Source organism: Impatiens glandulifera, chromosome 2, assembly GCF_907164915.1.
Source record: "Impatiens glandulifera chromosome 2, dImpGla2.1, whole genome shotgun sequence".
NCBI lineage: Eukaryota > Viridiplantae > Streptophyta > Magnoliopsida > Ericales > Balsaminaceae > Impatiens > Impatiens glandulifera.
In genome coordinates, this window is record NC_061863.1 from 26,269,709 (window position 1) to 26,293,370 (window position 23,662).

At 38.5% G+C, this 23,662-nt stretch overlaps 1 pseudogene; it reads right to left on the reverse strand.

Annotated features, from left to right (window-relative positions):
* Positions 1-20,305: 20,305 nt before the first annotated feature.
* LOC124924532 lies at positions 20,306-22,348 on the reverse strand (annotated as a pseudogene).
* Positions 22,349-23,662: the final 1,314 nt, after the last annotated feature.

Genomic DNA, 23,662 nt, shown 5'->3' on the forward strand with positions numbered 1-23,662 from the left:
CATCCAGATCAGGACATCGAACAACACCCTAGACCAGTTGACCGGCGTATCCGTTGTGATAGCGGTTATCATATTGAAAGCTGTAGCACAATAGGTGTTGGTCACATCCTTTCCTAGGATGCCTCGACCGGTGATATCATTGAGAAGCTGGTATTCAGCCCTCAATGATGACCTAGCACCATGGTCACTGACCGGACGGTTTGACCGAGAGAAGCTTAAGGAAATTTTGGCCTTTAGTTCGGCCGAAACGTTTAAGTCGGTGAGCCCTTGCTTCGGAAGATCGAAGCATCTGGCGAAGTCACTCTCCGAGAAATCAAACACGGTCCCTCCGACCCTAGATTGAATGAGGGTGTCGAAGTGAGGGGTACCTCGGAAAACCCTGGCGTTATAGAAGAACTCCATGACGGTTTCGGGAAAGATGACATGTTTGTCATCTAGAAAAGATTTTAGACCGGTGTCTTCAAGCGACTTGAGCATTTTGAAGATTTCATAATGCTCTGTACTTTGAGCTGAATCGAAATCAACTTGAAGAATGTTTGGAAACTGAGACATATTTGTCTTAGTGAGAGGATAAGTTGAAGCTTGTGAATATTTTGTCTGATGTTTGCCTAACTTATATATTAGTGGAGGATGAATGTATTATCCAGTGTATAGTAGGTGATCGGATCTATTAACCATAGGATAAAACATATTGCATGAAATAAGCATGTCTACAACCTAGGATGTCAGTCATAGGCTTGGACGGTGAAAGATATCATATCTTCACGTCTTTTGAGGTATGACCATTTTGCTTTGAAAAGGTATCTTTTTAGAACAGATAAATCTAAACACAGATAATTATTCCATTTATGTTCGGAAGCCAAATAATCCGGAGTATACTATTTCCAAACCGGTTGGTTCTCAGTTATTCGTTCCGATGCGGTTAATTGGTGCATGCACTAAGTAACCAGTCGGTTTACTGTAACTGATAGACAAAGCGGTTCTTCAATAGGTACCTTGGTGAATTCGGTTTTTGACAGTTTTGGAAGAACTATCGGTTTTGTCTGTTCGAACCGATTTTCCTTTTGGACATTTTAAGAGATGAGATGATTAATATCGGTTAAACCGAGTATGTTTCTGAAGTGAGAAAACTTAGCTTCCTACAAGGGCTTTGTGAAGATATCGGCTACTTGTTGTTCTGTTGATACGTATTCCAGCCGGATATGCTTCAGCATAACATGTTCTCGGATTAAGTGGTGTCTTATATCAGTGTGTTTGGTTCTTGAATGTAGAACCGGATTGTATGTGATTGCTATGACACTTGTGTTATCACAGAATATCGGAGACTCTTCGGCTGTGATACCGAAATCCTTCAGTTGTTGTTGGATCCACAGGAGTTGTGAACAACAACTTTCGGCTGCTAGATATTCAGCTTCTGCGGTTGACATGACAACCGATGTCTGTTTCTTGCTGTGCCATGAAACAAGCCGATCACCTAGGAATTGGAATGTTCCGCTGGTACTTTTTTAGTCCACTTTACAACCTGCATAATCTGCATCTGAGTAGCTAGTGCGGTTGAAAGATAAGTCATTTGGATACCACAGACCGACTTCAGGGGTTTCCTTTAAATATTTCAAGATTCGCTTTGCGGCTGTGTAGTGAGACTGTTTTGGATTAGCCTGAAATCTTCCACATACTCCAACCGCAAACAGTATATCCGGTCTACTTGCTGTCAGGTATAGTAGAGAACCGATGATTCCTTGGTAGGCTGTCAGGTCTACTGCCTGACCGTCATCATCCTTGTCCAATTTGATTGATGAGCTCATTGGAGTAGCGGCGGAGGAGCTCGTGTCCATCCCAAATTTCGTTAGAAGTTCCTTTGTGTATTTGGGTTGACTTATGAAAGTTCCTCCTTCGAGTTGCTTAACCTGAAGGCCTAGGAAGAAGCTTAATTCTCCCATCATACTCATTTCAAATTTGTTAGTCATGAATGTTGAAAATTTATCACATAACTTAGGATCGGTTGAAGCGAAAATGATGTCGTCCACATATATTTGAACAAGTAGGATGTGTTCATTTTTCTCAAATTTAAATAGTGTTTTATCCACTGAACCGATGGTGAAATCATGTTTTAACAGAAATGCGGTTAGTGTATCGTACCAAGCTCTAGGAGCTTGTTTTAAACCGTATAGTGCTTTGTTTAAGCGGTATACATGATTAGGTAGGTCAGCATTTTTAAAACCGGGTGGTTGTTCAATATATACTTCCTCACGTAGGTCACCGTTTAAAAATGCACTTTTAACATCTATTTGAAAAACCTTAAAGTTTTTGAAAGCAGCAAATGCTAGAAAAATTCTAATAGCTTCAATCCGAGCTACAAGGGCAAATGATTCTTCAAAATCAATCCCTTCTTCCTGTTTGTATCCTTGTGCCACTAATCTGGCTTTGTTCCTCGTGACCAAACCGTCTTCATTGAGTTTATTTCTAAATACTCATCTTGTTCCTATGACCGGTTGATCTTTCGGTCTAGGAACTAGGTACAAGACTTTATTGCTCTCAAACTGGTTTAATTCTTCTTGCATTCCCAAGATCCTATCCGGATCTGACAATGCTTCATCCACTCTTTTCGGCTCAATCTGGGATATAAAAGCGGAATTAAAGTATTCATCCAGAATTTGTCGCCTAGTTCGAACGGGTTTTGAGGGGTCACCTATAATTAGCTCAGGAGGATGATTTGTGTTCCTTTTGAGATTCGGTTCAGGGATGTCTATCAAATCACCATTTACTTGATCAAGGCTAGACATATCGGTTGGCTGAACAATGATGTCAGACCGACCGATTTTCTTAGTTTGAACCGAGGTGTCAGCTTCCTGCTGTGTGACAACTTGATCCGGATGGGTTTCATCATCACCCATTTGGTCATGGACAAACCGTCTGAAAGCCGGAACCTCATCTTCACTATCAAAATGAATATTGTTGTTTCCAATCTGTTGTGTAGATGAAAGGATGATGCAGTGTTACTTTCAACCGATTCATCGAATACAACATGAAGAGATTCCTCCACGGTTAAAGTTCTAGTGTTATACACTCTATATGTTTTACTAACTGCTGAGTAACCTAACATGATCCCAATATCGGATTTTGCATCAAAAGCAGATAGGTAGTTTTTGCCATTTATATGAATGTAACATTTACAACCGAAAATTTTAAGATACCTAATGTTGGGAATCCTATCAAAGTATACTTCATACGGTGTTTTGTTGTGAAACTTGTTGATCAAAGACCGGTTTTGCGTGTAACATGCAGTACTGATAGCTTCAGCCCAGAATTTTTGAGCAACACCCGAATCGGCTATCATGGACCTTGCGGCTTCCTTGAGAGTTTGGTTTCTTCCTTGAGAGTTCGATTTGATAGACATACACCTCATAACAACCGACTAAATGCTGAAAAAGATTGAAGGGGATCTGTCCAAATCCGATGTCCAGGACGGATCCACACTTGAGAGAGTGGCAATGCTTGAAGAGAAGCATGCCAAGACCGAGGCAGATCTAAAAGCGGTCACGGAACAGCTGGCGGAGATGGTAGCGGCGAAGCTGGCAGCCGACAAAGCACTTGAGGAAGCAAATGCGCTTGCGGCTCAGAGGATTCAAGATGCCTTGGACGAGCAAGCCCGGCTTCAAAAGGAAAAAGCAGAGGCGGATGCGAACTTGGCCGAACATATGCAAACAATAGAAAACATTGCACCGGCCATAGCGGTTCAGCAAAATGAAGATGCGGCTCGACTAATCGGCCAACAGTCAACATACAATGAGTTCGCCGAGGCTCATAAGAAGTCCAAAGTTGTTGCTTCCCCTTCCGGATCGATTACAAGAAAAAGAAAGGCTCCTACCAAGAGGGCGGCAATTTTAAAGTTATTGGACAACGTTGCTGACACGGTTGTCGATCCCCGAATCAACCCGGTTTCGCAAGACGACGACAAACTCGAAGATGGATTCGTACCGCTGGTCAAAAGACCGCGAGGCCTCGATGTAGCCCCACTAAGATCGGTTGCTCCACCGGCCTCACCTTTCACCGGCACTTCAGGCGTTCAAGGATCATCCTCCAGACCTGGCGTCAATCCTCGCAATCCGGGCACGGGAACGATGACTGCAGAAATGCTGGACAAATACCTGCCCAAGAGAAAGAGATAGAAGCTTTTATTTAATTATCGCCTATGTTTAACTTAGTATAATTTTATATATATATCAAGTATTTTTGGAAACCGGCCTACATTTGCATTCTTACATGGTTTTGAATATTTTAAATAAAATAATCGAAAAGGGAGAAATTGATAAGATAAAATATAAAATCGTTCTCAAAATTTTTCCAAAATAATATAAAATTTCTCTCAAAATTTTTCCAAATTTTTCGAAAAATTCTTCTAAGTCATTTTCCAAAAATCCGGCCAAATAAACTTTTAAAACAACCGGCCAAAATAATATAAAATTTCTCTCAAAATTTTTCCAAATTTTTCGAAAAATTCTTCTTAGTCATTTTCCAAAAATCCGGTCAAATAAACTTATAAAACAACCGGCCTACATTTTAATCCTTACATGGTTTTGAATATTTTAAGTAAAAAATAATCAAAAAGGGAGAAATTGTTAGATAAAATTAGACCGGTTAAATAGAACTTAACAAAAACAAACTTCCTGTGCAGGAACCGTTAAAGAATCCAACTGGTCAAATAATTCAACCGGTCAAGCAACCCAACCGACCAAAACCCTAACCGAGCAGAAAGACAAGACCGGTCAGAAGAAAAGACCAAAACCGGAAGTCATCCGGGTAACCTAAACTTACAACCGATCGGTGCAAATAGATACTTTGAGTATCCGTTGAAGATGATATCAAAGGACAGACCTTAGTATTACCATATTCATACAAGTCTGAGGACAATCTGCAGGCTGCAGAAGACCGTCCGACAAGATCTTTCCACTCCGGGATAAATCAGAGGCGCAATCCTCAAGGTGCAGGTAACTGTCCAACCGACAATTGCCATATTAAGTAAAAGACAAACCTAGTCGGTTTGACCTATACACTGGAAGCCTAGACCGCCAGGTCTGAATCACTAAACCTCTGCTCAGCCAATCAGATTCAAGGTGATGAAATGTGACTGTGGGCACATTTCACCTTTAAAAGAAGAAGTTCAAGAAGAATAAATGCAGCTCTAGCAACAAGATTTTCTAGCAACAAGTTACAAGAGTTACTAAGTTCCACCAACCACAAGTTTTAAGAGTTATTACAAGTTTATCTCTCTACGATCAAAAAGAGCTCAAGTGTTTATTTGAAGTAAGATTACAATTTCGGTTAAAATTGTACGGGTGTTATCGAGCAGAAAATAAGTATCGATCGGATTGTATTTGTGTATTCATTAGTGAATATCCTTCTCGCGGTTTCGAGAGGAAGGGGTGACGTAGGAGTTTTATCTCCGAACATCCATAAAAACCTGTCTTGTTATTTACTTTCTGTCGGCCTTACACTTTAACCGATTCTATCTAAACTAATTTACTGAATTCCAAACCGACCCACCATACTCCAAACCGACCTTATCCAAATCCGGTTCTGTCCATCCTGTGTGTGTGCTACTTCAACCTGAAACAAACCACTTCCGCACTTGAACTCGGTTCAAGGGTTTATGACAGTTTGTGTAGTATTGAAACCCCGATGTTAATCTCTAACCGGATTAATCACCAACCGTTGAGTGTAAGGCGTTAACCGGCCAGACCCCGGTCCGCCAGCCTCGATCTAGATCCTAACAGATTATGTACTGTAATCACTACGAATCAAATTTGACAATTTACCTGAACTATCAACGGGTTCAAAGAAAAGTGTAGAGAGAAAAATCTCTTGGAATTCTTAAAGAGAGAATGATATACATGATGTGGTCGAGTGAAATGATTAAAGAATGAGTATATATTGCTGAGAATTAAACCTTCAAATAAAATTATCCAAACGTTTATTAACAATAAAATAAATATTGCTCATTTATTTTTTCAATTAATTTATAACTAATTAACATCATTACATATATGTTGATTTGTTGAAATGCAATGCTAAACATTCAATGCTAGTTAATTAATAAGTCTATAAATTAACAAATTGATACACCAATTAAAAATGGACTATTTATCATAACATTTTACTTTAATTTTCTAATTAGGTATTAAATAAATAATTAATATTTATTAAGTAAATAATTAATATTTAATTATAATTTGGATTAAATTCACCATTAATTCACATTTGAATTTAGTATGAATTTTATTTGATTTTTCTCACAATCTCATTTCCATTTATCAATGGAATTAGCTTAATTCCAAAAATCCTCTACATTAATAGAAATTGAAATATTAACCCAATGAAATGATTGACAGTTGAATTATATATAGGATAGATAGGTGTAACCTTGTGAACCTTTCTATTAGGATCGGGTACAACAATAGCAGGGGGTTTGAAAATTGATGTGCAACTTATCACTTTCAATTCAATTTTAATCATGTTAGAGATGAAAATTTATTTATATTCTTCACAAATCTTCACAAGCTCTTGAACAGATTTAAGTGCGGAAATGCTTGCTCGATTTGAAGTGGCATATGCAAGACGGAAGATGCAGAAATGAAATAACACAAGGAGTTTTATGGATGTTCAGAGATAAAACTCCTACGTCACCCCTTTTTATGTTTCTAGAAGGTTTTCACTAGAAATCTTTTATTCGTATAACAACTACACAAACCTAGTCAGAAACACAGGACATAACAACTGCATGTTTTTGAACTCCTAGCTATCACTCTATTTAACAAACAACCTCTGTTAAACTTATAATACTTATGATACACTCAAGTGGTACAGTAAATTAGCGCTCATCTTAGCTTAGTGAATTACAAAGATGATCTTAGAGAAAGTAAACATAGAGCTTAGCAATTCGTAATTCGTGTAGCGATTGGAGAACCTAGAGCAAAGAGCAGAGTGATTCACCACTGTACTCTGATCACCTTTTATATTGAAGTGTAGCAACGGTCGAACTCATCTCTTGGATATGTGTCAGCTTTCTAATGGATGTATGCCAAGTGTACGGGATCGTACACAAGAATATATTCGTTAGATCGTGACGTACCGGATTGTACTGCAGAATATTCGGTAGCACGGGTGTACTGGAAGGTACTACATAGGCTAGAGGAATAGTTGAATACTTGGAAGTTAAGCGTATTGAGCTGACTTGGCAGACGGGCTGATAACGAACGTTATTGTTTGCTATGATGATGAACTGAGCAGATAAGGGGGAGTTTCTTTAGACGACTGCTGAAGCAAGACATCTACTCGTGCTTCTTCAGATGGCTGCTGAAGCAAGGCGACAACTCGCGCACTTCTTCAGACCAGAGCGTATGTTAAAGTGAGACGTATGCTCGTACACTTCTTCAGACCAATGCGTGTTTTAAAGTGAGACGTCTACTTGCGCACTTCTTCATACCAGAGCGTCTATTGAAGTGAAACATCTGCTCACACACTTCTTTAGACTAGAGTGTTTGTTAAAGTGAGACGTCTACTCGCGCACTTCTTCAGACCAAGGCGTCGGATGAAGTGAGACGTCTACTCGCACCTTTTCAGACTAGGGCGTTTGATGAAGTGAGACGTCTACTCGCGCTTCTTCAGACTAGGGCGTTTGATGAAGTGAGACGTCTACTCGCGCTTCTTCAAAGTAAGGTGTCTGATGAAGTGAGACGTCTACTCGCACTTCTTCAGACTAGGGCGTCTAATGAAGTGAGACGTCTACTCGTACTTGTTTAGAATAACATGTGTGATGAAGTGAGACGTCTATTCGCGCCTCTTCAGACTAACATGTCTGATGAAGTGAGACGTCTAATCAGGCTTCTTTAGACTAACACGTCTGATGAAGTGAAATGTCTACTCGCACTTCTTCAAACTAAGGCGTCTAGTGAAGTGAGACGTCTAATCACGCTTCTTCAGACTAAGGCGTCTAATGAAGTGAGACATCTACTCGCGCTTCTTTAGACTAGCACATCTATTGAAGGAAGACGTCTTCTCACGCTTCTTTAGACTTGTACATGTGCATAGACAATTTACACAACTTAGTTTTGTTCATGAACACATCATTAAAACTATGTCGTATTAATTTAAACTTATTCACTGAAGTTTATTTAAATTAATTAAAATATTTTTCCTTAATTAATTATTTTTCTAATAATTATTTTTCCTTTTTTTCTTTATTTAACCTAATCTAACAATTTCTCCTTTTTTAATGATGTTAAAACTAAGTTAAAATTAAGTTAAGAACAAGGAATTAAAAGGTAAATAATATATTTATATAATTATGAAAAACATAAAATATACAAAGTTTGAGATTCCCCCTTTTAATTCTTGAAACTTCAGTGTTCGTTTTGATCGTCTTCGCCTTCGCTGAAGAGAAGATTATGCCATTAAATTTTTCTTCCTCGTCCTCCTCAACGATCTGCACCTTGACCTCCTCCTCGTCCACGTCCTCGACCTCCTTGGTTTGCCTTCCTTCTGGATCGAGTGCCCTGACTGCAACCATCTTTTCCACCTCGATTGCTACCTCCCCTTTTAACATTATCAACAGTAGAGTTAGCAACTTTAGCATCTTGAGCAACAACATCTTCTTTAGTTTGGAAGCGTCTAACAACTGCGTTAGTATCTTTGATTCGCTCAACTTCTGCTACTTGAGAGATTTAGATATTTCGAGAAGCTTATGGCCGATTATACCCATTGATGACTTTGTTTCATTGTGGAGGTCGAAGTTGTTCTTGAGAAGAGTGGTTTTCATCATGGTCAACTGATTAATGATCAACGATACTTCACCCGAAGTCCTCAATAACTCTTTAATTGAATTTTCTTGAGCCAGGGCTACCTCAGCAGCAACATTTGCGTTCGAGAAGTTTTCTCTTCCAGAATCTACAACTTACTAAAGATTGAATTGATGCTCTGCTGCATAGGTGTAATAACTTCCATAATGAAGTTCCGGAGATCGATCGTTCCACGAAATGACTCCTTAGGGGAATTGGGGGCCAATGAGACAATGTGGGAACCAATAGGGACAGACAAAGAGGGAGGGACAAAATCTTATTTGAATGGAAGATGACTCTAGTTCTTTATTTGTAGATGAGGCTCGAGGCACATTAATTATAGCTTGAGACACACTATTTGCACCTTCAATTTCGTCGTGCAAATCCTGGATAAATCCCAATACCTCTTCAGAACTGAGAGTTTTATCAGAGCGAGATTTCTTGGATGAAGAAGGAGAAGATCACTTCTATTCAGATGTCTCCTTGTTTAATGAGATTGATTGAACAAAAGAGGTATTCTTAGAGACAGGAGCTGAGAATTCATGGAAGGCTCCTTCTCAGCAGACGACTTATGCTCAGACGAGATGAGCTACTCAAGAGCAGAAGAGGGCTCCTTCTCACCAGCTTTTGAGACCAGCTCCTCAACAACGGAGGAAAGCTATTACTGCTCAGAAGTTTAAGACAACTCCTTCTCAATAGAAGGAAGGTTCTACTGCTCTTTAGATACAGGGAGCAGCTGCTGCTCAGTAGTTTGAAGAGTTGCATGCTCTTCATCCAAAGGAGGCTGCTACTACTCAGTAGTGAGAAGATCTAGAAGATGAATCTCCTAACAAACTAAGAATAAGGAGGCTGCAATTTCTCAATGAATATTAGCTCCTCTTCAGCATCCGAGCTATTTAGCTCGACAATGGATTCCTTCTTACGGAGTTTTCAATCTTGGATGACTCCGTGTCATGAAGATAACATAGAGCTGTTGAGCTGTACGAGTCCAAAATTAATTGCAAACAATTGTTAACTTTTCCGTCTACCTCATCCGTTCTCTCCAAAGGGTTGAAGTTGGCTTCTCTTTGATTGAGGATTGGAAATAGATCACGCCCTCTGGCGACTGCAACAACGAGATCTCTTCTCTTAAAAGCTTCATGAATATCCTTGGTGTAGGTCCAAGAGAGGACCGATTTCTCCAATTTGAGTACCGCCTTCCACTACTTATTCAGATTAGTACCTTGAATAACATCATTGAACTTTGTATAGAGTCTTATTTTGCACCATTTGTCGAAAGCTTCTATTCTCTCAAAGACAGTAGACTCAACCTCCTCCATGAAAAAATCAAGTGATTTTTGCACCTCCGAGAGAGATTCGGGAATATCAACATCAACCTAGAGTTCTTTACCCTTACATGCAACTTCAACAGGCTTGGTAAAAGAGATAGGTTCCCTTAAGATGATACCCTGTGCAGTTCGAATTTCTCTCAAAATAGTTGTTGGAGAAAAGTCGAAGAAAGGAACTATTGCTATTAGGATAGTAGTTTCAGGCTGAGGAGCAGCAACTGATTTTACAATAGGAGACTAAACATCTGATGTCTTGGCTACTGGACCGACTGGCTCATTGGACAGTTCTTTAGTAGGGGCCTCAATAGGATTATGAGTAATAATAGGACCAACTGACTCAATAGCCGGTTTAGTAGCTGGTTCAACAACGGGAACAACATTAGGCTATATGGCCAAGATAGGTTGGGAGGATACCTTAGAAGAGGCTTTTGCTACTAGAATATCAACAATCTGGCTAGCATCCTCGGTAGACGCTGGATTTTTAGGTTGATTCACTGTAGACGTCTCAGTAGGCGCTACGTTCAAAGGTAAAATGGAGACTGCTAAGAGAGACAACTCTACAATAGAAGAGTCCGCCCGTCTAACCTTCTTTGCTATGGTGGAAACCTCAACATTTTCTCCAATAGAAGTGCGCTTTTGGCTGGTTGAACTCGCAGTTCACTCTTGCACGGTTAGCTTTATCCTCTTCGATGGAGTTTTACGACCAGAGTCAGTAGTGCACTTAGAGTGAGTGGTTGACTGACCAATCGACTGCGGAGCGGATGAGTTGGACATGGTTTCTTTGGTTACCTTCATCCTAATGATGTAGTTTCCAACGGTGTTCCTGGTCATCACCCTACTAATGTTGATATGGGCGCCTTTGCCCAAGGGAACCTGCATGTGCTCAAAAACCATGCCGAGTGGGACTGAGAAGCCCACACTCTACTTCTTCAGCATAAATACCATCATGCACAAAGTAGAGAATAGGATGGACGACCAGTTGATAGCCATCCCCTTCGATATGGACACCATGATCTCAATTCTCTCCTGGTTGTAGGCGTCAAACGACCCTACTCTTGCCTAGAGAGACTTATATATAATATCGTTGAGGATACAGAACTCCGTTTAGAAATATTTATTATTCCCATGAGTCTCAACAGGACAAGAGACATCAGAGAAGATGGATTGTATTTCTGAGATATCCTCGGCCGGAATCTCATCAAAAGTAGTAAGACCTTTCGTCGGAAGCCCAAGAATCTAGGCAAAGAGATCTTTAGAGATAGAGATTTCAACATCCTTCACCGTTGCTATAATGGAATCTCCGACCAGCTTTGTGGATGCAAAGAACTCACGAACCTCCATTTCGTGAAGAATGAAAGGACCACTTAAGAACTTCTTGAGGCCGGAAGCCTTTAGAGTTCTGAACATCGCCACCATCACCGACAGCTATGACGAATACACCGATTCGAAATCTACCTATATTGTGTTTTGAGCAAAATAAATTATCTTAGACTTCTTAGGGTTTAAAGCTTAGATGAAGAAGAAAGCGACTAATTTTATGGAGAGAAAGCAAAGTGCTTTTAGGGGTTAGAGAATTCAAAGGAATAGTGAGGCGTCTTAGGCGTGCATAACACCCTTTGTATAGAATCTAACAGACGCATGTCTTAAAAGACATCATTAAAAGACGTCATTAATTAAAAAATTAAAAGACATCATTTATAAGAAAATAAAAGACATCATTAAGGAGTATGCATGTGGTAATGAACCGCCAGGCGTGTATGTCACATTTTAATGAAATAAAAGACACGTGTCATCATATTATTCTTTATTGAAGGTATTTATAAGATAAGATCAAATAAATATTTCCTTCCAATTAATTTGAAATGTGACCGTTTTACATTTTAATAAGGAAGATAAAATGATAGCGCATTAATAAAATTAATACAGTTGTCCCACTCGCCTTAAGACAAGGCGTTTGAAAAGCACTTGTAGACAGACGTCTAACTGTGCTGTCCGCATACCTTGTATTTAAGCTAAATAAGATGTCTATTCGGAAGGCGTCTGCTGACTTATCGCAACAACTGTGTCAGTAGACGTCTCCCTAAAATCTTAGTGTTTGACTATTCTTAAATTGCAAGATGCTTAAGCACATCCCGTCTGATATACAATGTCTTCCATCTTAACACTTCTGTCTTATCACACTTTAACAACAAATTTGTTCCATAATTTGTGCACACTAAATTATATTAATTTGATATAAAAGACCCAAAATATTTCTAAAGTAAGAAAACTTAGTCTCGGGGAGTGACTTCGTGAAGATGACGGCCACTTGTTGATCTGTGGCACATATTCTAATTGAATATATTTATGAGAAACATGATCTCGGATGAAATGATGACGGATGTCGATATGTTTCTTCCGAGAGTGCAACACCAGGTTATATGTGATCGCGATAGTACTGGTGTTGTCGTAGAAGATATGAGACTCGTCTGCATGGATGCCAAAGTCTCTTAACTACTGTTGGATCCAAAACAATTGAGCACAGTAATTGCCTGCGACAAGATATTCTGCTTATGCTGTAGATTTGGCGATAAACGTTTGCTTTTTGCTAAACCAAGAGATCAGACGATCACCAAGAAACTAACAAGTTCCACTAGTGCTCTTCGATCGATCTTGCAACATGCATACTCTACATCAGAGTAACTAAATAAGTTGAAACTAGAATCCTTAGGACACCACAATCCAACATTTTAAGTTCCCTTAAGATATTTCAAAATACGCTTAACAACTATGTAATGAGATTGTTTAGGATTAGTCTGAAATATTCCACAGACGCCGACAATAAACAAGATATTTGGCTGGCTGGCTGTTAGATATAGCAAAGATCCGATGATTCCATGATAAGAAGTTATGCGGACACTCTGACCGTCTTCTTCCTTGTCCAGCTTGCTAGACGATTTCATGGGTGTAGAGGCAACTGAGTAGTACTCCATGCCGAATTTCTATAGAAATCACTAGTATACTTTGCTTGATTGATAAAGATGACATCTTCAAGTTGACGAACTTGAAAACCCAGGAAGAACGTCAGCTCCCCATCATACTCATCTCAAATTTATCCTCCATCAACTTAGAGAATTTCTCACATAATTTGGGGTTAGTTGACCCAAATATGATATCATCCACATAAATTTGAACAAGTAAAATATGAGAATCTTTAACAAATTTGAAGAGTGTTTTATTAACTATGTTAATAATAAAATTATGCTCAAACAAAAATTTAGTCAAAGTGTCATACCAAGCTCTAGGAGCTTGCTTAAGACCATATAATATTTTGTCTAGTTTGAAAATATGATCCGGAAGAGAATGATTTTGAAAGCCAGATGGCTGTTCAACATACATATCTTCATTTAATAAACCATTTAGAAAAGCACTTTTAACATAAATTTGATAAACTTTAAAGTTTTTAAAAGCGCCATAAGCTAGGAAGATTCAAATAGCTTCAAGTCTAGCTATAGGGGAGAATGACTCATCAAAGTCAATTCCCTCCTCCTATCTATAGCCTTGAGCTACTAATCTAGCTTTGTTTCTCACAACTGAGCCATCTTTACTAAGCTTGTTTCCAAAAACCCATATAGTTCCAATAACCAATTGATAATCTGATCTTGGAATCAGATGTCACTCTTTATTTTTTTTCAAATTAATTCAACTCCTCTTGTATAACATTGATCCAAATCTGGATCAAGCAATATGTTAGGATTTTTAATTATGGCCGAGCCTTTCAAGTTCTTTAATTCAAGAAACGGGTTCTTGATGATGGAATTCAACACTCTAGCGCAGCGGATATAGAATTAGCGGGGAATTCGAGGTTAGGGAGAGAAGAACCGAGGGGGAGGAGAGAAATACCACTAGATCACACCTAGCGGTCCAAGAAGGGGGAGGAGGGCCGAGAGATAACTTAAAAACCAAGTTCCAAAATATTCAATTCATAGCCCCAAAAAGTGGGGTGGGCATCACCATTTAAAGAGGCTGATTTACCCAAGAGTATTCGGTTACAACAAACTTCCAACATAACAGAATTCAGTTTCAAAAGAAATAAGAGAGAAAGTAAACAAAACAGAATTATTTCATAAAAAACATAAACGGGCCCATATGCACACTTGGGCCGAGAGATGGATGCATAAAATATTTTAGGACCGAGGTTTTTGATGAGCAGCCCGTAACATTATCCCCCCCTTCGAAGTTCGTCGCCTTCGACGAAAAAAAAACATGGACTGGTCAGCCTCTAATATGCATCTTCAACTTTAAAACTATTGCTTCGGTCGGGCTTCGGCACATTCAGCAAAAGGTGCAGCATAAGACCGTATTTTCACAAAAAACTTTCGACAGAATCGCTTCAGTAGTGGAACTGGCCCGGTCCTTGCGGTCCTTTGTGCTGCTGGGTCGCTTGCCACTCCGCCCCTGTCTAGAATTTCTGTGCACCCAAGGTCGAGTTTTTCAGTGTTTAGAGCTGGCCTTGGTTGCTGCAATGTCCCCAGCGCCTGGTGCAAAAATAATTTCTTACAACTTCGATTAAACTCCATACTTGGCTCAAAAATCCATGCCAAGTCTTTTTCCCGAACCAGCATAACAGCAGCATCAAATGAGCCATAGCTTCTAATTAGATCATTAGGAATATCTTCCAAAGTCATTGCAGCTAGTGAAACAGTTTGGCCTTCGGGCTTACTCTTTACTTGCATTTTGGCAGCAACATTATATTCATCTAAGGTCTTTTCCAGCTGGTTTCCATGCATCAAACTGGCCTGCGACCGAGGAATCCCTTTAAGGACCGTGGTTCTATCTTGCTTATCATAAGATAGGGTCAGCTTTTCAAAGTCCCAAGAAGACGGGCCTAGAGTAATCAGCCATTCAATTCCCAATACAATATCATATCCGTCCATGGAAATTACCTTCATTTCTGTTTGGTATTCATTGCCTTCCATCGACCACTTCAAGTCCTTGCAAACACTAGAACATAAAACATTAGATCCATCAACCACTCTAACCGATTGTACCTGGGTTGCTATGCTTTTGTGGTCTATTTTCTCCAAAATCCTGCTATTGATAAAATTATGGGTGCTGCCTGTGTCGATCAAGATCACCACCGGCAGGTTCCCAATTTTGCCAAGAATCTGGAGCGTTTGGAAGGCTTTAGACCCGGTCAGGGCATGTAAGGATATGGCTGGTTCATCCCTTGAGCCGAGCAATGAAGGAAAATCATCCAAAACAGGTTCTTGGTCAGGTTCTTGATCTTCTTGATTGGCCGAAACCATGAATAACTTGGATTTACACCTATGGTTTGGTTGCCATTTTTCATTGCAAGAATAGCATAGACCCTTCTTTCGCTTTTCATCCATTGAGGCTGAGTCTAATTGCTTAAAATGGCCCTGGTTTGCATTGGAAGAGGACCCATACGATGAATTCTTGAAGTCAGTATTGGTGCTCGGCCCGGCTGTGCTGATATTGGGTGGCGTGGGCAGCAATGATGCTTCAGCGCTGTACAAGTTACCACTGCTCATTAAGGACCGATATGTTGCTTCTTGGACTTTAGCCATGGCCATTGCTTTGTTTAAAGAATCTGGAAATCGCAGCCTGATGCAGTTTGCAATTTCTTCCCTTAGACCGGACAAATAACAATCAATGACGTAGTCCCTTGGCATATGTAATAACTTTTGAGAGATCGACATGTACCGGAGATTATATTCTTGAACCGACCCAACCTGTTTTAAGTTCATTAGCTGTCTCATTGGTGTATCATGTATAGATGGCCCGAATTGAGTCATAAGGTCTCTCTTGAACACGGCCCAAGATAGGGCCTCCATATGATTTCGGTTTTGAAGATATGACCCGTACCACATTCTTGCTTCTCCAGAAAAATGAATGGGGGCGATTTCTAATTTCGTGGCATCCTTAGTTTTGTCCACTCTGAAAAATTGCTCGGCAGAAATTAGCCAGCCCTCGACATCCGACCCATCAAACCGAGGAAAATCGACCTTGGTTAGCCGAGTAGGAGGAGCATAGTGTTGATCGCGGTTCTGGCCAGGGTGCGGGGGCCTAAATAGTGAAGGACCGTGGCAAGAATTATCATCATAGGGTCTGTGGCGGGGTTCTTGCATGTTTCCAGATGCCCCGCTCTCAAGGGCCGCCATTCTTTCTTCGGCCACATCAAATCTACGGTCTATGGCAGCTTGCATTGCTGCTGTTTGCTGGGACAAGTTTTCAATCAGGGTCTTGAGCGCATCCATTTCCGATTGCTGGCGAGTTTCTACCATGTTGAGAATCGGCCAGCTCTGATACCAAGATGTTAGGATTTTTAATTATGGCCGAGCCTTTCAAGTTCTTTAATTCAAGAAACGGGTTCTTGATGATGGAATTCAACACTCTAGCGCAGCGGATATAGAATTAGCGGGGAATTCGAGGTTAGGGAGAGAAGAACCGAGGGGGAGGAGAGAAATACCACTAGATCACACCTAGCGGTCCAAGAAGGGGGAGGAGGGCCGAGAGATAACTTAAACACCAAGTTCCAAAATATTCAATTCATAGCCCCAAAAAGTGGGGTGGGCATCACCATTTAAAGAGGCTGATTTACCCAAGAGTATTCGGTTACAACAAACTTCCAACATAACAGAATTCAGTTTCAAAAGAAATAAGAGAGAAAGTAAACAAAACAGAATTATTTCATAAAAAACATAAACGGGCCCATATGCACACTTGGGCCGAGAGATGGATGCATAAAATATTTTAGGACCGAGGTTTTTGATGAGCAGCCCGTAACACAATACTTCATTTATCTTCTTAGGCTCAATTTGAGAGATAAAAGTAGAGTTTGTAAGTTCATCCAATAGTAGTTTTTTTATTCTATGAGGAGCATTTGGATTACATATTATTTGTTCAGGTGGGTGATTTCTGTTCCATTGGATGTTTGGTCCCGAGGATCAGATGTCTAGTCAGCTGGCTCTGCAACATCCGTACTGTCAGCCTGCTGACTTATAGTCGGGATGTCTGGTTAAGCAATAACCGGTTCAGTCAGGTGATCAGACGTGCTTCTTCTGATGACCTAAACTTCATCGTCACTATCAGATTGGAGAGTAGCAACTTCCAACCTGTTTGCAACTTCAATGACTTCGTTAGAATTGCTTTCAACAGATTTATCAAACACAATATGGGTAGATTCTTCAATAGTTAGAGTTTGTTTATTAAACACTCTATAAGCTTTACTAACTAAAGAATATCCTAACATTATTCTAGCATCTACTTTAGAATCAAAAGTAGTCAAATGGTTTTTGTCATTGTTATGAATAAAACACTTACATCCAAATACCCTAAAATATAAAATTTTAGGAATTTTACCATAATAGATTTCATAAGGTTTTTTTATTAAAACATTTATTAATCATTGATCTATTTTGAGTATAACATGCTGTGTTATTGGCTTCTGCCCACAGTTTTTTAGAAACACTAGAGTCAGCTAGCATAGATCTCACTGCTTCCTTTAGTGTTCTGTTTCTCATTTCAGCAACACAATTTTGCTGTGAAGTTCCAGCACTAGACAACTCGTGTCTAATACCAGACTCCTCAAGGAAAGAAGACAAATATCTATTTGTAAATTAAGTTTCTCTGTCACTTCTAATCTTTATGACACTTAAAGATTTTTCATTTTGAAGTCTTCTAAGGATCTTGATCAAATTTTCAGCAGTTTCATCCTTAGATACCAAAAATATTACCCAATTAAATCTAGAATAATCATCAATAATGACAAGGGTATATCTCATTCCCCTAAACAGGTGACTAGGATTGGAACAAACAGATCCATGTGCAATAATTCCAGACACCTGTCGGATTGAGTATTCCCTTTGTTTTTAAAAGTTGATCTAACCTGTTTGCTCATCTGACAAACATGACAGACCTTATCTTTAGAAAAATTCAACTTAGGTATTCCAGTAACTAAATCTTTTTAACATATGTTGTTAATGGTTTTAAAATTAAGATGGTTTAATCTTTTATTCCATAGCCAGATTTGATCATTCTTGGCTATCATGCATAATGGATCAGACGTCTTATTTTTCCAGTTCATTTTATAAGAATTTCCTACTCTACTTTCTGTCAGCAGGGTATTCCCCTACTGATCCTTAACTAGGCATTCATATTTTTGAAAGTCTACAGCATAACCATTATCACACATTTGACTAATATTAATCAGGTTATAGCAAAGATTTTCTACTAGTAGCACGTCTTTGATAGTAATGTTACCATGGATAATCTTACCCTTAACCCACAGTTTTACCTTTGTTATTATCACCAAATGTGATTTTAAGACTTGTGCATTGTGTTACTTCAGTCAGCATCCTTCTGTTGCCTGTCATATGTTTGGAGCAGCCATTGTCCAGATACCAGATAGACTCTTTTAGGCAACTGTCCTAATTTACCTACAATTAAACATATTTACAGCTTTTAGTACCCATATTCACTTGGGTCCATGGTTGATCAGTCCCTTGGGGATCCATATTTGGGTTATTTTAATGGATCTACCATTTTGAGTTGTTAATAAGGAAAAAGATTTAGGTTTGGCAGACGTCTTTCTACCTGCTATTAATACTTTAACTTTAGAATATGAGTTTTGAAAAGAGCTTCTTGACTTTTTGTCAAGTTTTTGCTTGCCAGCCCTGTTGGCTGCACTCTTCTTGGGGTTAAGCCAAATTGAAGTTGGCTTAACATATTTAATATCATCTTTTGAAGTTAAATCATCACAGTTGCGATTAGTTCCACTTTCAATTAAATGTCCCTTGACAAAGCTTATAAACTTAAGCTCGCTTTTACATGGTACAACTTTCTGTTGGACTTGTCTGGGCAACTGTTATCAAATCCTAAACTAGATTTACATCCGGCAGGCCTTTGCTGAGAGACTATTAGTTTGACAGAAGCTCCAGAATTTGTTCAAGAACTAATCACATAGTTTAGTCTTTGGTTTTCAGCCGAAAAGGATTTAATTGTTTCCTTAAGCTTCTCATTCTCAAATGAAATCTCAGTTATTTACAAGACTTCTTGTTCGGTGTTTTGAGATGAAGAGGTGCTATTAGATTTGTTCAAATTTAGTTCATTAAAAGAGTCTAATAGCTTCTTGTACTCAATGACCATGTCATTGAATGCAGTGGTTAAGTCATCTCTTGTGAACTCATCTGAGGAGAAGTTAAATACCTCAATGTCGTCAGCCATGAAGCATTTAACGACTTCATCATCACTCTCGCTTAATGAGTTGTCGCCAGAATCGCTGTCAACCCATTTTCTTTTACTTTCCTCAGTCAGAAGAGCCTTCTGCTCCATGTTTTTCTTGTCATGATTCTTCTTGTCATCCCTCTTCGACTTTGTATAATCAGCCTTGAAATGTCCTAGTTTATCACCGTTAAAATATTTCAAGTTAGCCTTAGTATCAATCTTATAATTGTTATTATTAGAGTTTGAGTTAGAGTTAGAGGGAGTCTACTTCATGAATTTGCAAAACTACATGACAAAGAGTGCCATGGCATCGCTGCTGATCTGCTCAGCCGACTTAACAACTGTCGCGGTAGGTGGCTCTTCAGCAGTCATCGACGCCTTGGTTGAGATGGAAGATGGGAAATTTGATCAATTGACCCTTAAAAGAGGGGTCATCTCAAAACTACCCCCATAAAAGACATTTGCAAAAATAATTTTTTTTTAAATTTAGGACCATTTCACCCTTCTTAAATTTTTTTGGCCCCCCGCAAAATGTTTTTTTCACCCCACGCACTTTTTTTTCGCCCCACGCAAAATGCTTTTTGCGCCCCCACTAGATTCATTTGAAACACCTAACTGAATCAAGGCATTACATTATTTAAATCTAACATGTAAATGAAATATTTGACAAGTGTTTACATATAAATTTATTTAAGTTTTCTATTTTAAACACAACTCTATCTCTATATGTGTTTTCAAATTGAAAACTTTCTTATATTCAATTCATTTCAATGCTCCAACATTACCAGAACAAGATTAAACATATCAAAAAATTCTCAACAAGCAAAATATACAAACAAAAGTATATCCCAAAAACAAATACACAAAAATTTGAATGAATTCATCTTCTTTATCTAGCTACAAAGAACAAAGAACAAAGAAGTCTCTTTATCTCTCAATCTTGATGGTTGAAAACTTTTCTTCACTCACAAAAAGGACGAACATCGAACCTGTAAATAAGCTGTTTCTTTTTAGTCATTGGGTTGTCAACATCAATAAGTATTTTTCCAAGTTCAGTTATTTTGAAGCTTGGCGATAGAATAGGTTCGTCGGTGGTTGACATCTTTTTTGTTTTCTGAATGAGCACCGTATATCCAGCATTGGGCACATATTCTGCAGTGTAGTTCACTTCCCACCCCACAACTCTTAACTCCCAAAACAAAATGCATTTCTCATTGACATGGATCTCCATAGTTTGCTTTGTACCAGGTTTAATGTCAATAATGGTGGCTGGATCATCTATTGTAAATTCGGGATTTCATTCACATAAATCAACACCTAAACCGCCATATTGTATTGGTACTTGCTCTGGTGATATGTATCTTTTTTATTTAAGCAATTGGAAAGAGTTAGAGATAGCCAAACCAAATTAAACCAAGCAAAGATTGAAAGGTGGTTTATTTAAACTCATGATGAACTCACTTGAAAAGGGTTTCTACCGCTTTAGAAGGTTCTATAAAGATAAACTTGCTTTAGAGCTTTTGGTCCTCTAGGTTAGGAAAGGACTGATCATTGTATATAAAGCCAGATACCATCATGAAATATTGATGAACACCTTGAACCATATACAACACAAACACTTTTTAACTTTCTAAATAACATATATAGACACTTCTAACCATATTTATATACATTTGGAAACTGAGATATTTTAACCATTAAATCACTTAAATCCCAAATTTGTCGATTTCTCGTTGAGACTGAGATACAGATACAAAACTACTAAAAAATAAACAGTTACCAAATGAGCTCAATATCAAAACATTAAATGGTTGATTCCTCTAGAAAAACAATTGAGTTCTTCATCCAAATGTATATTATGTGGCTGGATGGTTTAGTTGTTAATTAACTAATGTTCATGTCACATGTTCAAAACATACTCTACAAACTTTAACATTTAAAAAAAATAAATATACAGTCTATTAATAAGGCTGCTTATTCTAATTCAGGATAATTTTAACTGCATTAAGATGATTCTCAATGAAATCATCATCATCTAGATTCAAACTCAGATTCAAGCATGTATACCTGTTTGGCAACAAACTCAGGATAGTTATCTGGAAATTCCAAAGCTTCACTAGTGGCCAACCGCAACTCCCTTTTTGCTAACCCAGGCGAGTTCTTCAAATCACTGATCTGAAAAATGGTAGAAACCCCTCCAGATTGAAAGAGACCGTATATCCAGTTATGTTATGGAGATGAGTCAAACTAGGCTATTCTGATTCAATCACCTGATGGTGAATTCTGATGTGGGGAAGCATTCAGCTTTGCCTGGCGATCGTTCCACAGGAATCCTGCACTATGATTAAAATTAGTAAACTGTCATATTTTGTGAGTGTATACAACTAAAAAGAGAGATGAATCTAGACGAGAATAGACGATTTTTTTGGGTGTGATAGATTGAAGAAGATAGATTGTTGGGAATAGATCCACCAAGTTTAGAAAGTCTAAAACCAATGGATGTAGATGATTGAAGTCCTTAATCACGACTAAGAAATGTTTCGACAGAAACTGTTGATCTTTGAAATAGACGGAAGGCTGAAGCCATCTTCGGTCCTCGTTGTCGTCGTCTTCTTCCTCTCTCTTGTTCTTGATTCTCGGAAAATGGCAATGACTCTTTAGGGTTTTAGAATAATTTGATAAAAAAATAAGAAGGGGTAAAATGATCCAAATTTTTTTAAAAAAGTTTTGTTTGCAAATGTCTTTTATGAGAGTTAGTTTTGAGATGACCCCTCTTTTTAGGGTCATTTAATCAAATTTCCCGTTAGATGTGGATGGCTCCTCTTCATTCCTTGAGTTTATCTCAAAGTTATAGGCATTAAGATCGGCGAACAGGTCATGTAACTCCATCATGTTGAGGTCTGTAGATTCCCTCATCTCCACCGTCTTCATGTCCCATTCTTTGAGAAGAGCTCTCATGACTTTAATTGCAACCTCTCTATTTTCTATATGTCTTTCTTAGAGTGGAGAGTTCAATGATAATGCTACTAAATATTTCATAGAATTCAGTCATTTTCTCTCCATTTTCTTTGTTACCCTCACACAACTGAGTCAACTTATCCCAAATTTCATTGGCAGAAGTGCATGACTTGATCTTGTTGAACATATTCTTGTCTAGCTTCTTGTATAGAATGTCTTTAACAATATTATCGAGGTTGGCCTTCCACTTTTCTTCATTAGTCCACTCAGATTTTGGTTTCTCCTTAATCTTAGGAGCACCATCGGTAGAGGTTGTGGCTGTACTGGCCTTCAAAATTTTATTGTACCTTCGATGATGACATACCACATGTCATCATTTAGAGCGGCCAAATGAGCTTGCATTCTTATCTTCCAATCATCATTGTCTTCCTTCATGAACATAGAGATTTTGTTTAGGATAGACATGGTTTTGATATCTGAAGATGTTTCAAAATAGAAAACTTGGCTCTAATACCACTTGTTAGGATCAAGTACAACAATAATAGGAGGGTTTGAATATTTTTGTTCAACTTATCACTTTCAATTCAATTTTAATCATGTTAGAGATGAAAATATATTTATATTCTTCAAAAATCTTTGCAAGCTCTTGAACGGATTCAAGTGCGGAAATGCTTGCTCGATTTGAAGCGGCAGATGCAAGACGGAAGATGTAGAAATGAAATAACACAAGGAGTTTTATAGATGTTCGGAGATAAAACTCATACGTCACCCCTTCTTCTATTTCTAGAATGTTTTTCACTAGAAGACTTTGATTCGTATAACAACTATACAACCCAGTCAGAAACCCATGACTTAACAATTGCCTATTTCTAAAATCATAGCTATCACTCTGTTAAACAAAGAACCTATGTCCAACTTACAATATTGTTGATACACTCAGGTGGTATAGTAAATTAGCGCTCAACTTATCTTAGTGAACTAAAAAGATGATCTTAGAGAAAGTAAACACATAGAGCTTAGCAATTTGTGTAGAGATTGGAGAACCGAGAGTAGAGAGAGGAGAGATTCACTGTTGTACTATGATCAGCTTTTATATTGAAGTGTAGCAACGGTCATATTTATCTCTTGGATACGTGTCAACTTTCTGATGGATATACGCCAGGTGTATGAGATCGTACACAAGAATATATTCGTTGGATCGTGCTGTATCAGATTGTACTACGAAATATTCGGTAGCACATGGTATACAGGAAGGTACAACGCGTGCTAGAGGAATAGTTTAATTATTGGTAGTTAAGCGTATTGAGATGACTT